This window comes from Schistocerca nitens, chromosome 2 (assembly GCF_023898315.1).
Source record: "Schistocerca nitens isolate TAMUIC-IGC-003100 chromosome 2, iqSchNite1.1, whole genome shotgun sequence".
Lineage (NCBI taxonomy): Eukaryota > Metazoa > Arthropoda > Insecta > Orthoptera > Acrididae > Schistocerca > Schistocerca nitens.
In genome coordinates this window covers 738,045,062-738,060,125 of record NC_064615.1, presented here as the reverse complement: position 1 = coordinate 738,060,125, position 15,064 = coordinate 738,045,062, and the positions used below count along the sequence as shown (strand labels likewise).

Here is a 15,064-nt window from a genome sequence, read left to right as displayed (position 1 = left end):
ATGTGAACCCCTGCTCAGAACAAGTGGTTATATTGGTAGCCATATGTGTACATATTCTATGAGAAAATATGGACCAGCTTGATGGGGTCAGGACTGCAAACTAAGTATCTGTCGAAAGAAATCATTGCTCAGGTTCATGACGCAACATGTGCACGGACTGTCATCGCAAGGACTTTGTAGTAACTGACTGGCTCTGCAATGCTACTGAAAACCAGAAGAAGGAGGAGAAGAAGAAGAAGAGAACGAAACCCTCTTTGCCGACAATATACGAACAGGAATTGATGGTTCATTAGGCTGTAGCAAACCCTACACAAAAAACCCTAGATGGGTTTCAGTTGTGTGCTCACGTTAACACATTTAAAACAAAGATAAAAATAGCAGAACATAATATAGACTTTCGATACAAAGATTCAAAGGGACTACTATTAAGTTTCTTCACGGATCAAGTTTTAGAGAAGAATTCCGATAGATATTAAGAGTGGGCACCACCAGTGGATATAGTACCAGACTCTATGGTTTTTGAGAGGAATTCCGATGAATTTTACAAATTGGCACAGCCAATGGATACAGTATCAGTTAACACAATTCGTGTTAGTGCAATATAGCAACTAATTCATATCTCATTGTCAGATTGATTCACGTAATCCTCCATACAGTGGGTCTAGGATATAAAATCTTTGAAGTGCCTGCCAACACTAAATACATTCCAGTGACTGTCCTGACATTAGACCATCTCGATCTCGAGTTGAATACTGTCGACCAGAAGGGGCATCTAGTCGACATTTGAGGTGAAGAAATCGTAATACGTCTGTTCAAATGGTTCAAATGGCTCTGAGCACTATGGGACTCAACATCTTAGGTCATAAGTCCCCTAGAACTTAGAACTACTTAAACCTAACAAACCTAAGGACATCACACACACCCATGCCCGAGGCAGGATTCGAACCTGCGACCGTAGCAGTCCCGCGGTTCCGGACTGCAACGCCAGAACCGCTAGACCACGTAATACGTCTGTACTTCAAACAGGAGCAGCATGAATGTAAAATATAAATTTGATGCACACAGTTTTCAGTGCACCACTCTGCAGCAGAAGCACAACATGACGACGTGTGAGAACTACCTTAAACTATGCAATGACGTCACTTGATACAACTGCCCCAGTTCAGTACACCAGGAATATTTCTTCCATAAACTTTTTCCTTCTATGGCATTTAATAATAATGACGTGATTATATATATGGTCCATTGATAGTGACTGGGCCAAATATCTCACGAAATAAGCATCAAACGAGAAAACTACAAAGAACGAAACTCGTCTAGCTTTAAGGGGGAAACCAGATGGCGCTATGGCTGGCCCGCTAGATGGCGCTGCTATAGGTCAAACGTATATCAACTGCGTTTTTTTTAAATAGGAACCCCCATTTTTATTACATATTCGTGTAGTACGTAAAGAAATATGAATGTTTTAGGTGGATCACTTTTTTCGCTTTGCGATGGATGGCGCTGTAATAGTCATAAACGTATAAGTACGTGGTATCACGTAACATTCCGCCAGTGCGGGCGGTATTTGCTTCGTGACACATTACCCGTGTTAAAATGGACCGTTTACCAATTGCGAAAAGGTCGATATCGTGTTGATGTATAGCTATTGTGATCAAAATGCCCAACGGGCGTGTGCTATGTATGCTGCTCGGTATCCTAGGCGACATCATCCAAGTGTCCGGACCGTTCGCCGGATAGTTACGTTATTTAAGGAAACAGGAAGTGTTCAGCCACAAGTGAAACGTCAACCACGACCTGCAACAAATGATGATGCCCAAGTAGGTGTTTTAGCTGCTGTCGCGGCTAATCGGCACATCAGTAGCAGACAAATTGCGCGAGAATCGGGAATCTCAAAAACGTCGGTGTTGAGAATGCTACACCAACATCAGTTGCACCCATAGCATATTTCTATGCACCAGGAATTGCATGGCGACGACTTTGAAAGTCGTGTACATTTCTGCCACTGGGCACAAGAGAAATTACGGGACGATGACAGATTTTTTGCACGCACTCTATTTAGCGACGAAGCGTCATTCACCAACAGCGGTAACGTAAACCGGCATAATATGCACTATTGGGCAACGGAAAATCCACGATGGCTGCAACAAGTGGAACATCAGCAACCTAGGCGGGTTAATCTATCGTGTGGCATTATGGAAGGAAGGATAATTGCCCCCCATTTTATCGATGGCAATATAAATGGTGCAATGTATGCTGATTTCCTACGTAATGTTTTAGCAATGTTACTACAAGATGTTTCACTGCATGACAGAACAGCGATGTACTTCCAACATAATGGATGTCCGGCACATAGCTCGCGTGTGGTTGAATCGGTATTGAAGAGCATATTTCATGACAGGTGGATTGGTCGTCGAAGACCATACCATGGCCCGCACGTTCACCGGATCTGACGTCACCGGATTTCTTTCTGTGGGGAAAGTTGAAGGATATTTGCTATCGTGATCCACCGACAACGCCCGACAACATGCGTCAGCGCATTGTCAATGTATGTGCGAACATTACAGAAGGCGAACTACTCGCTGTTGAGAGGAATGTCGTTACTCGTATTGCCAAATGCATTGAGGTTGACGGACATAATTTTGAGCATTCATTGCATTAATGTCGTAATTACAGGTAATCACGCTGTAACAGCATGCGTTCTCAGAAATGATAAGTTCACAAAGGTACATGTATCACATTGGAACAACCGAAATAAAATGTTCAAACGTACCTACGTTCTGTATTTTAATTTAAAAATCAACCTGTTACCAACTGTTCGTCTAAAATTGTGAGCCATATGTTTGTGACTATTATAGTGCCATCTATCACAAAGCGAAAAAACTGGTCCAACTAAAATATTCTTATTTCTTTACGTACTACACGAATATGTAATAAAAATGGGGGTTCCTATGTTAAAAAACGCAATTGATATCCGTTTGACATATGGCAGTTCCATCTAGCGGGCCGACCATAGCGCCATCTGGTTTCCTCTTCAAGCTAGACAAGTTTAGTTCTTTGTAGTTTTGTCGTTTGATGCTTATTTCGTGAGATATTTGGCCCGGTCACGATCAATAGACTACCCTATATATATATATATATATAACACTGTTCACATTTGAGAGTTGAAATTTGTAGTTATTAATTTTGGTGATAAATTTGAGACTACTCTGCGTAAAGCTATAGAATACTTACATATACTGCGATTCTCTGTTTAATGGTTTCAGGGCAATTTGCTGCAGTTTTGGGGCAATTTGTTACAGTTAGGGGGTAAATTTGTAACAGTTTTGAAGTACTTTGTTATAGTTTTGGAGCAATCTGTTACAACCCAGAAGTAATTTGTTACAGTTTTGGGACAGTTCTTGCTGAAATGTAGGATAATTTGTTAATCTTTAGGGGGGGGGGCGGTATGTTACAGATTTGTGGGGAATTTGTTAGAGTTTTGCTGTAACGTGTAAATGTATGAGAGGAAGTGTTGGGTAATCTTTACGGTGCAGCATATGAAATGTTCAGTAGCGACACCATGTTCCAACTCCATATAACGTTTCAAAGTCTGAACTTTGCCCAAAATATTTCAGAGTAGCGTTCATAAAATCAAACGCCTCACAACCTGGAAATAATTCAAAATTCTCTTATTGTTGGAAATATTTAATTCCAATGGAACATATCTGAATGTCCTACAACTCAATTCTCCTGACACCAGCCTTGGTGACCAGCGAAAGATCTGCACAAGCGCCGTTGTTGAAGGAATCACACTGGCATTCGTTGGAAAATGATTTCTAAATTCTATGGAAGAACGTAAGCCCGCAAATCGAAGTCTCATTAACTCATCAATCGATTACAAACGTGAGAACCTTAGACATATCACTCAAATCTTCAGATTCCTAAACTGTGACCATTTATAAATTCTCATGTACAACATAAAACACTTACAGTTTGTGTGAGGAATCGCTTAACCATAACCTAAAAATGCAGTAGTAGTCTTGATATTAGATCACGTTCTGTTTATAGGAAGGATGACTAGGTTTTAACGTTTCGTCTACTGGATATAAAATTTCCATCACACTAAAAATAAGTGTTGCTGAAGCGCCTAGAAGCGCTCGGCCACCCTGGCCGGCGCCACAATAACAACCATATGCCCTGCCAGTTGTGCCACAGTAACCACACGTCTTTAAGGACTACTATAGCATATTTTCCCACTAAAGCGCTTCTATAATTAACTGTAGTATAATGACAGTGATATAGTGGTTTGATGAGTACTCACAGTGATGTCTTAGGCATCAAATTCGTTTGATGTGACTGCATCTTGACCGCTATTCGACATCAGCTCTACACCTGCAATTCACAAGAGTTGTATATAAATACAAGATGCTCGATGCCTCTGGAAGAAACCGCTGTAGAATGGATTCGTCTGCATGCTCCATCTGCCAACAATGGCGAGCTTCCGCCTGGAACGTTTGTAAGCCGTAACAGTAGACGTCTCTACCATGACGGAGCCGTACTGAGGTCATACTGAGAAATCTGCGCCTACTCCCCCGTCCTAAAACTACGTTTAAGCTTTTTTCTACACAGGTTTAGTTAATTTTATAATTTTCAGTAGGTTTCATAAAAATTAAATGTTACTGAAAAATCTTACTGAAGTGAACTATATGGCCTTGTAACACTTACGAAAATGGCCTTGCTGTGATGGTACTGCGAACGGCTGAAAGCAAGGGGAAACTCCAACCGTAATTTTTCCCGAGGGCACGCAGCTTTACTGTATGGTTAAATGATGATAGCGTCGTCAGGGGGGAAATATTCCGGAGGTAAAATAGTCCCCCATTCGGATTTCCGGGAGGGGAATACTGAAGAGGACGTCGTTATCAGGAGAAACAAAACTGGCGTTCTACGGATCGGAGCGTGGAATGTCAGATCCCTTAATCGGGCAGGTATGTTAGAAAATTTAAAAAGGGAAATGGATAGGTTAAAGTTAGATATAGTGGGAATTAGTGAAGTTCGGTGGCAGGAGGAAAATGACTTCTAATCAGATGTATACAGGGTTATAAATACAAAATCAAATAGGAGTAATGCAGGAGTAGGTTTAATAATAAATAAAAAATACTACAAACAGCATAGTGAACGCGTTATTGCGGACAAGATAGATATAAAGCCGACGCTACCACAGTAGTACAAGTTTATACGCCTACTAGCTCCGCAGATGACGAAGAGATTGATGAGATGTATGATGAGATAAAAGGAATTATTCAGATAGTGAGGGGAGATGAAAATTTATTAGTCATGGGTGACTGGAAATCGAGAGTAGGAAAAGGAAGAGAAGGAAACGTAGTAAGTGAATATGGAATTGGGGTAAGGAATGAAAGAGGAAGCCGCCTAGTAGAATTCTGCACAGAGCACAACCTAATCATAGCTAACACTTGGTTCAAGAATCATAAAAGAAGATCGTATACATGGATGAAGCCTGGAGATACTGACAGGTTTCAGATAGATTATATAATGGTAAGACAGAGATTTAGGAACCAGGTTTTAAATTCTAACACATTTCCAGGGGCAGATGTGGACTCTGACCACAATCTATTGGTTATGAACTGTAGATTAAACCTGAAGAAACTGCAAAAAGGTGGGAATTTAAGGAGATAGGACCTGGATAAACTGACTAAACCAGAGGTTGTACAGAGTTTCAGGGAAAGCATAAGGGAACACCTGATAGGAATGGGGGAAAGAAATACAGTAGAAGAAGAATGGGTAGCATTGAGGGATGGAGCAGTGAAGGCAGCAGAGGATCAAGTAGTTAAAAAGACGAGGGCTAGTAGAAATCCTTGGGTTACAGAAGAAATATTGAATTTAATTGATGAAAGGAGAAAATATAAAAATGCAGTAAATGAAGCAGGCAAAAAGGAATACAAACGTCTCAAAAAGGAGATCGACAGGAAGTGCAAAATGGCTAAGCAGGGATGGCTAGAGGACAAATATAAGGATGTAGAGGCTTATCTCACTAGGGGTAAGATAGATACTGGCTACAGGAAAATTAAAGATACCTTTGGAGAAGACAGAACCATTTGTATGAATATCAAGAGCTCAGATGGAAACCCAGTTCTAAGCAAAGAAGGGAAAGCAGAAAGGTGGAAGGAGTATATAGAGGGTCTACACAAGAGAGATGTACTTGAGGGCAATATTATTGAAATGAAAGGGAACGTAGATGAAGATGAAATGGGAGATATGATACTGCGTGAAGAGTTTGACAGAGCACTGAAAGACCTGAGTCGAAACAAGGCCCTGGGAGTAGACAACATTCCATTGGAACTACTGACGGCCTTGGGAGAGCCAGTCCTGACAAACCTCTACCATCTGGTGAGCAAGATGTATGAAACAGGCGAAATACCCTCAGACTTCAAGAAGAATATAATAATTCCAATCCCAAAGAAAGCAGGCGTTGACAGATGTAAGAATTACTGAACAATCAGTTTAATAAGCCACAGCTGCAAAATACTAACACGAATTCTTTACAGACGAATGGAAAAACTAGTAGAAGCCGACCTCGGGGAAGATCAGTTTGGATTCCGTAGAAATACTGGAACACGTGAGGCAATACTGACCCTAGGACTTATCTTAGAAGAAAGATTAAGGAAAGGCAAACCTACGTTTCTAGCATTTGTAGACTTAGAGAAAGCTTTTGACAATGTTGACTCGAATACTCTCTTTCAAATTCTGAAGGTGGCAGGGATAAAATAGAGGGAGCGAAAGGCTATTTACAATTTGTACAGTAAGCAGATCGCAGATAGAAGAGTCGAGGGACATGAAAGGGAAGCAGGGGTTGGGAAGGAAGTGATACAGGGTTGTAGCCTCTCCCCGATGTTATTCAATCTGTATACTGAGCAAGCAGAGGAGGAAACAAAAGAAAAATTCGGAGTAGGTACTAAAATCTATGGAGAAGAAATAAAAACTTTGAGGTTCGCCAATGATATTGTAAATCCGTCAGAGACAGCAAAGGACTTGGAAGAGCAGTTGAACGGAATGGACAGTGTTTTGAAAGGAGAATATAAGATGAACATCAACAAAAGCAAAACGAGGATAATGGAATGTAGTCGAATTAAGTCGGGTGATGCTGAGGGAATTACATCAGGAAATGAGACACTTAAAGTAGTAAAGGAGTTTTGCTATTTGGGGAGCAAAATAACTGGTGATTGTCGAAGTAGAGAGGATATCAAATGTAGACTGGCAATGGCAAGGAAAGCGTTTCTGAAGAAGAGTAATTTGTTTACATCGAGTATAGATTAAAGTGTCAGGAAGTGGTTTCGGAAAGTATTTGTATGGAGTGTAGCCATGTATGGAAGTGAAGCATGAACGATAAATAGTTTGGACAAGAAGAGAATAGAAGCTTTCGAAATGTTGTGCTACAGAAGAATGCTGAAGATTTGCTGGGTAAATCACATAACTAATGAGGAGGTATTGAATAGGATTGGGGAGAAGAGAAGTTTGTGGCACAGCTTGACTAGAAGAAGGGATCGCTTGGTAGGACATGTTCTGAGGCATCAAGGGATGACCAATTTAGTATTTGAGGGCAGTGTGGAGGGTAAAAATCGCAGAGTAGGACCAAGAGATGAATACTCTAAGCAGACTCAGAAGTATGTAGGTTGCAGTAGGTACTGGGAGATGAAGAAACTTGCACAGGATAGCGTAGCATGGAGAGTTTCATCAAACCAGTCTCAGGACCACAAAAACAACAAGTGGTAGAGCACTTGCGCGCGAAAGGCAAAGGTCCTGAGTTCGAGTCCCGGTCGGGCACACAGTTTTAATCTGCCAGGAAGTTTCATATCAGCGCACACTCCGCTGCAGAGTGAAAATCTCATTCTGGAAACATCCCCCAGGCTGTGGCTAAGCCATGTCTCCGCAGTATCCTTTCTTTCAGGAGTGCTAGTTCTGCAAGGTTCGCAGGAGAGCTTCTGTAAAGTTTGGGAGGTAGGGGACGAGATACTGGCAGAAGTAGGGCTGTGAGGACCGGGCGTGAGTCGTGCTTCGGTAGCTCAGATGGTAGAGCACTTGCCCGCGAAAGGCAAAGGTCCCGAGTTCGAGTCTCGGTCGGGCACACAGTTTTAATCTGCCAGGAAGTTTCATGTATATAAAAAATTGCACACAGCAAATCAAATGTATCACTGTAGTAAGTAATTCACAAGTAATTTAAACTTTATAAAAATGAAAGTAAAATGGTGATGTATTTTCATGGGGCTACTGTACATTGGTTTTAGTATGATGTGTAATAAAGAACTGATATAAGAATCCTACTAAGCAATATTTCAGACGACTTGGCGGAGAAAAAGTACACCAAAAACCGTTAGCAATTTCCCTGCACATAAATTCGCCAACCACAAAGGGGCTAGATTCAGTGCGCAGTCTCAACAAAAGAATTTGAAAATCATGTCAACCTCCTTGAGGAAATATTATCGGAATCGAAAGACCTTGAGATTACCCTGATGACTATCGAGTCCATCACGTTTCCATCACAGAGTGTTCGCAGAAAGGAGTTCATGATGTACAAACCTGCAGAGGTGCAAATGTCAACTCGGATCACTGTCTTGTCAGCATCAAAGTTAAAATTACCCCAAAAGAGCACAGTGGAAGAAAACACATCTTCCTAAAATTGATACCGATTGGATCCAAGAAACTAATGTAAAAGAGGAATAGGACAAAGAATAAGCAAGTACCTGGGAACAGATCCACACCAAGGGCATACAGAAAGCCAAAAAGCTAACCTACAGAAGAACAACACAAAACAACTTTGGCGGGACAAAGCAAGTGAAGGCACTTTGCAAAAACGAAAGAGAGCCTTCCAGAAACATACCAGTCAAAAATCGCCTGAAACCAAACTAAACATTTTCGAGACCAGAAAGCAGGTGACAACATTAGACAGACAAAGAGGAGACACATAAAAAGTATCAAATTACTGAAAACAACATTAGGGAACACAATATGGGTGACTTTTACAGGATGTTCAGTGGGGAGTTCTATCGATACACACCGCAGAATCTAGATTCAGAAAGCAGGACAGCAAACTTGTCCTGACAAATCACAGCTTCAGAGAACAATTTCGATACTCCTTTGAGATACAAAACTGTCCATCTGTAGTGTTGTCTTGCTGGTGTGAAATGTAAAAAAGAAATGCAGAATAGTGGACCTGAGGGTAAGAGTACAGCCTGCATGGTTGTCAGGTCATTTGTATTAAATACAGAATCAGGTCCTCATTTTAAAATAGTGAGAAATTCAAAAACTCATAGCCTTCTCCACTCCTATGAAGTTACAGTACATTTGTTCTGCATCTCTCAAGGTACTCCTCCCGCTCCGCCAGTTCTGGAACAAAGAACATTATATCATCTGAGACAAAAGATGTCTTTCCCATTGCCTGTCTGAACCTGCTGGCTATTTCCAAGAACCCACTTAGGATACATAAACATATTTTTCACCCTACACATAGTAACTAGTATCAACTTATCTACTGTTTATAGCTGATCTACTTTCAGTGGCATGATATACCACTTAGCAGACATAGAGATATTTTCCCGATACAGATAGAAAGCCATTATTCACTCGCACACGTAGGCACCTGCAGGAATATTTGTACCAGTCAATTTATACCAGTCCTAGTGTTCAGATTTCCCAGATCACTGGTGAATTCTTCATGGTTGCCAGCTCACTTGTTTAAAAAACAGTGCTGACTCGGAAGTTTAAAATGGTAGAAAATTTTAAAAAATCATTGGTTTTCTTACGACGTCACAGTGAATTTCCCGTAAGTTTAAGCTCACATGTGCTACGCTTAAAGAGTTGCGCCCACTGCTGGGATAAGAACAATTACTTCATTCCAGAATGAGATTTTCACTCTGCAGTGGAGTGTGCGCTGATATGAAACTTCCTGGCAGATTAAAACTGTGTGCCGGACCGAGACTCGAACTCAAGACCATTGCCTTTCGCGTGCAAGTGCTCTACCATCTGAGCTACCCAAGCACCACTCACGCCCCGTCCTCACAGCTTTACTTCCGCCAGTACCTCGTCTCCTACCTTCCAAACTTTACAGAAGCTCTCCTGCGAACCTTGCAGGACTAGCACTCCTGAAAGAAAGGATATTGCGGAGACATGGCTTAGACACAGTCTGGGGGATGTTTCCAGAATGAGATTCTCACTCTGTAGGAGTCGAGGTACTGGAATGTGGAGATGGGACCTGGATAAGGTGAAAGAACCAGAGAGGGAGCTTTAGGCAACAGTCGACTAGAACAAGTGAAAGATACGAGTATATGGTAGAAGGCAAATGGGTAGCTGTACGAGATCGAATAGTGAAGGCAGCTGAGGATCAAATATGCAAAAAGAGAAGACCTATTAGAAATCTTTAGATAACATGGAAGATACTGAATGTAATTGACGAAACGAGGAAATATAAATATGCAGGAAATGAAGCAGGCGAAAGGGAATTCGAAGGTCTAAAACATGGGACGGACAGGAAATGCAAAATGGATAAGCAGGAATGACTAGAGGAAAAATGTAAAGATTTAGAAGCATATTTCACCTGGTGAGGGATCGATACCGCCTACAGGAAAACTGAAGAGGCCTTTGGAGAAAAGAGGACCATCTGTATGAACACCAGGACCTCAGATGGAAAACCAGTTCTACACAAAGAAGGGAAAGCTGAAAGGTGGAAGGAATACATAGAGAGTCTGTACAAGACAAGTGAACTTGGAGACAATATTGTAGAAATGGAAGAGGACGTAGATGAAGAGGAAATGGGAGATATGATTCTGCGTAAAGAATTTGACAGATCACTGAATCCCGGGAGTAGACGACATTCCGTCAGAACTACTAATAGCCTTGGGGGAGCCAGCCATGACAAAACTCTTCTCTCTGGTGTGCAAGATGTATGAGACAGGCGAAACAACATCAGACTTCAGGAAGAAAGTAATAATTCCAATTCCAAACAATGTAGTTGCTGACTGGTGTGAAAATTTCCGAACTGTCAGTTTGAAAGGTCACAGTTGCAACATACTAACTCTAATTCTGTACAGAAGAATGGAAAAACTGGTAGAAACCGACCTCGGGGAACATCAGTCTGGATTCCGGAAAAATGTAGGAACAAGCGAGGCAGTATTGACACTACGACGTATCTTAGAAGATAGGTTAAGGAAAGGCAAACTTTGAAAATGTTGACTGGAAAACATTCTTTGAAATTCTGAAGGAAGCTGGGTTAAAATACAGAGAGCGAAAGGCTGTTTACAATTTGTACAGAAACCAGACGGCAGTCGAGTGAAATGAAAGGAAAGTACTGGTTGAGAATGGAGTGAGACATCTACATCTACATCTACATTCATACTCCGCAAGCCACCCAACGGTGTGTGGCGGAGGGCACTTTACGTGCCACTGTCATTACCTCCCTTTCCTGTTCCAGTCGCGTATGGTTCGCGGGAAGAACGACTGTCTGAAAGCCTCCGTGCGCGCTCTAATCTCTCTAATTTTACATTCGTGATCTCCTCGGGAGGTATAAGTAGGGGGAAGCAATATACTCGATACCTCATCCAGAAACGGACCCTCTCGAAACCTGGCGAGCAAGCTACACCGCGATGCAGAGCGCCTCTCTTCCAGAGTCTGCCACTTGAGTTTGCTAAACATCTCCGTAACGCTATCACGGTTACCAAATAACCCTGTGACGAAACGCGCCGCTCTTCTTTGGATCTTCTCTATCTCCTCCGTCAACCCGATCTGGTACGGATCCCACACTGATGAGCAATACTCAAGTATAGGTCGAACGAGTGTTTTGTAAGCCACCTCCTTTGTTGATGGACTACATTTTCTAAGCACTCTCCCAATGAATCTCAACCTGGCACCCGCCTTACCAACAATTAATTTTATATGATCATTCCACTTCAAATCGTTCCGCACGCATACTCCCAGATATTTTACAGAAGTAACTGCTACCAGTGTTTGTTCCGCTATCATATAATCATACAATAAAGGATCCTTCTTTCTATGTATTCGCAATACATTACATTTGTCTATGTTAAGGGACAGTTGCCACTCCCTGCACCAAGTGCCTATCCGCTGCAGATCTTCCTGCATTTCGCTACAATTTTCTAATGCTGCAACTTCTCTGTATACTACAGCATCATCCGCGAAAAGCCGCATGGAACTTCCGACACTATCTACTAGGTCATTTATATATATTGTGAAAAGCAATGGTCCCATAACACTCCCCTGTGGCAAGCCAGAGGTTATTTTAACGTCTGTAGATGTCTCTCCATTGATAACAACATGCTGTGTTCTGTTTGCTAAAAACTCTTCAATCCAGCCACACAGCTGGTCTGATTTTCCGTAGGCTCTTACTTTGTTTATCAGGCGACAGTGCGGAACTGTATCGAACGCCTTCCGGAAGTCAAGAAAAATAGCATCTACATGGGAGCCTGTATCCAATATAATAGGGTTGTAGTCTACCACCAATGTTATTCAATCTGTACACTGAGCAAGCAGTAAAGGAAACCAAAAATAAAAATTGGAGTAGTAATTAAATATAGGGAGAAGAAATAAAAATATGGAGGTTTGCCGATAACTCTGTAATTCTGTCAGAGTCAGCAAAGGACTTGGAAGAGATGTGAAAGGAATGGACAACATATTGGAAGGAGCGCATAAGATGAACATCAACAACAGCAAAACAAGGAGAAAAGAATATAGTAGAATTAAGTCTACTGATGCTGAGGGCATTAGATTAGGAAACGAGACACTTAAAATAGTAGAAGAGTTTTGCTTTTTGGGCAGCAAAATAATTGATTACAGTAGAAGCAGAGGAGGCATATAGTGTAGAATAGTAGAGGGAAGAAAAGCATTTCTAAAGAAGAGAAATTTGTTAAAATCGAATAGAAATTAGGTAGTCTTTTCTGAAATTTATTTGTATGGAGTGTAGCCACGAATGGATGGGAAACATGGACGATAACCACTTTAAACAAGAAAAGAATAGAAGCTTTTGAAATGCGGTACTACAGACGAATGCTAAAGATTAGATGGGTAGATCAGGTAACTAATTAGGAGGGGAGACAAGAAATTTGTGGCACTACTTCGCCAAAAGAAGGGATCGGTTAATATGGTTCAAATGGTTCAAATGGCTCTGAGCACTATGGTCATCAGTCCCCTAGAACTTAGAACTACTTATACCTAACTAACCTAAGGACATCACACAACACCCAGTAATCACGAGGCAGAGAAAATCCCTGACCCCGACGGGAATCGAACCCGGGAACCAGGGCGCGGGAAGCGAGAACGCTACCGCACGACCAAGAGCTGCGGACGATCGGTTAATAGGACACTTTTTGAGACATTAAGGGAAATGTTTGTGTGTGTGTGTGTGTGGGTGGGTGGGTGGGTGGGTGGATATGTGTGTGTGTGGCGGGGGAAAGAGGGGGGAGGGGGGGGAGGGAATCGTAGATGGATACCAAGAAATGAATACAGTAAGCAGATTAAGAAGAATGTAGATTGCAGTAGTTATTCAGAGATGAAGAGGCTTGAACAGGATAGAGTAGCGTGGAGAGCTTATGAAACCAGTCTTCAGACTGAAGACCACAACAACAACAAATGAAGACTCAGCAGACTGATAATATCTACATCTACAGTTACATGGCTACTCTGCAAATCACACTTAAGTGCCCGGCAGAGGAGTCATCTAACCATCTTCACAACAATTCTCTGTTATGCCATTCTCGAAAAGCGCACGAAAATAACGAACACCTATATCTTTCCGTGTGAGCTCTGATTTCTCTTATTTTACTACGACGATCGTTTCTCCCTATGTAGTTCGGCGTCGAAAAGATATTCTCGGATTCCAAGGAGAAAGTTGGTGATTAAAATTTCGTGAGAAGATACCGACGGAACGAGAAAAGGCTTTGTTTTAATGACGTTCACCTCTAATCCTGTATCATGTCCATGACTCTTTCTCCCCTATTTCGCGAAAATACAAAATTTGCTGCCCTTCTTTGAACTTTCTCGATGTACTCCGTTAATCCTATCTGGTAAGGATGTCACACCGCACAGCAGTACGCCAAAAGAGGACGTACAAGCGCAGCGTCTCTCTAGCAGATCTTTTGCATCTTCTAAATGTTCTGCCAGTAAACCGCAGTCTTTGGTTCGCCTTCGCCCACAATATTTTCTGTGTGTTCGTAAATTGTAATTTCTATGTATTTAGTTGAATCTACGGCCTTTAGATTTGATTGATTTATCGTATAACTAAAGTTTAACGGATTTCTTTTAGCACTCATGTGCATTAGTTGTTTATGGTCAATTGCCAATTTCCCACCATACAGATGTCTTTTCTAAATCATTTTGCAATTTGTTTGATCTACTGATGAATTTACTTGACGATAAACGACGGCATGATCTACAAACAACCTAATACGGCTGCTCAGAATGTCTCCTAAATCGTTTACGTAGAGAAGGAACAGCAGAGGGACTATAACAGTACCTTGGGAAACGCCAGAAATCATTTCTGTTTCACTCGATGACTTTCCGTCAGTTACTATGAACCGTGACCACCCTGACAGGAAATTAGTCGCATAATCGTGACGATATTTCATAAGCACACAATTTTATTACAAGCTGGTTGTGAGTACGGTGTCAGAAGCTTTCACGAAGACTAGAAAATGCACAATCAGTTTGATCCTTTCTATAGGACTCAACACTTTGTGTGAGTAAAAAGCTAGTCGTATTTTACAAGAATGATGTTTTCTCAACACGTGTTGACTGTGAGTCAATAGACCGTCCTCTTCGAGACAATTCGTAACATTCGAACACAATATATGTTCCAAAATACTGCTGCGTATCGAGATTAATGATATGGTCCTCCAATTTAGTGTGTTATTCCTGTGGCCCTTCCTGAATATTGGTGTGACCTATGCAAGTTTCCAGTCTTTGGGTAAGAATCTTTCGTCGAGCGAGCGGTTGCATATGATTGTTAAGTACAGAGCTATTGCATCAGCATGCTCTGAAAGGAACCTAACTGGTATACAGTCTG

General features: G+C 41.6%; 1 protein-coding gene across 1 annotated transcript in view; it reads right to left on the bottom strand.

The window, feature by feature from the left end:
- Positions 1-15,064, bottom strand: part of LOC126234599 (uncharacterized) — a 231,141-nt gene that overhangs the window by 152,872 nt on the left and 63,205 nt on the right. The window contains exon 2 of the mRNA XM_049943318.1: positions 4,304-4,374. The gene's annotated coding sequence lies outside the window, so the exon portion shown is untranslated. The remainder of the gene's footprint in view (positions 1-4,303; positions 4,375-15,064) is intronic.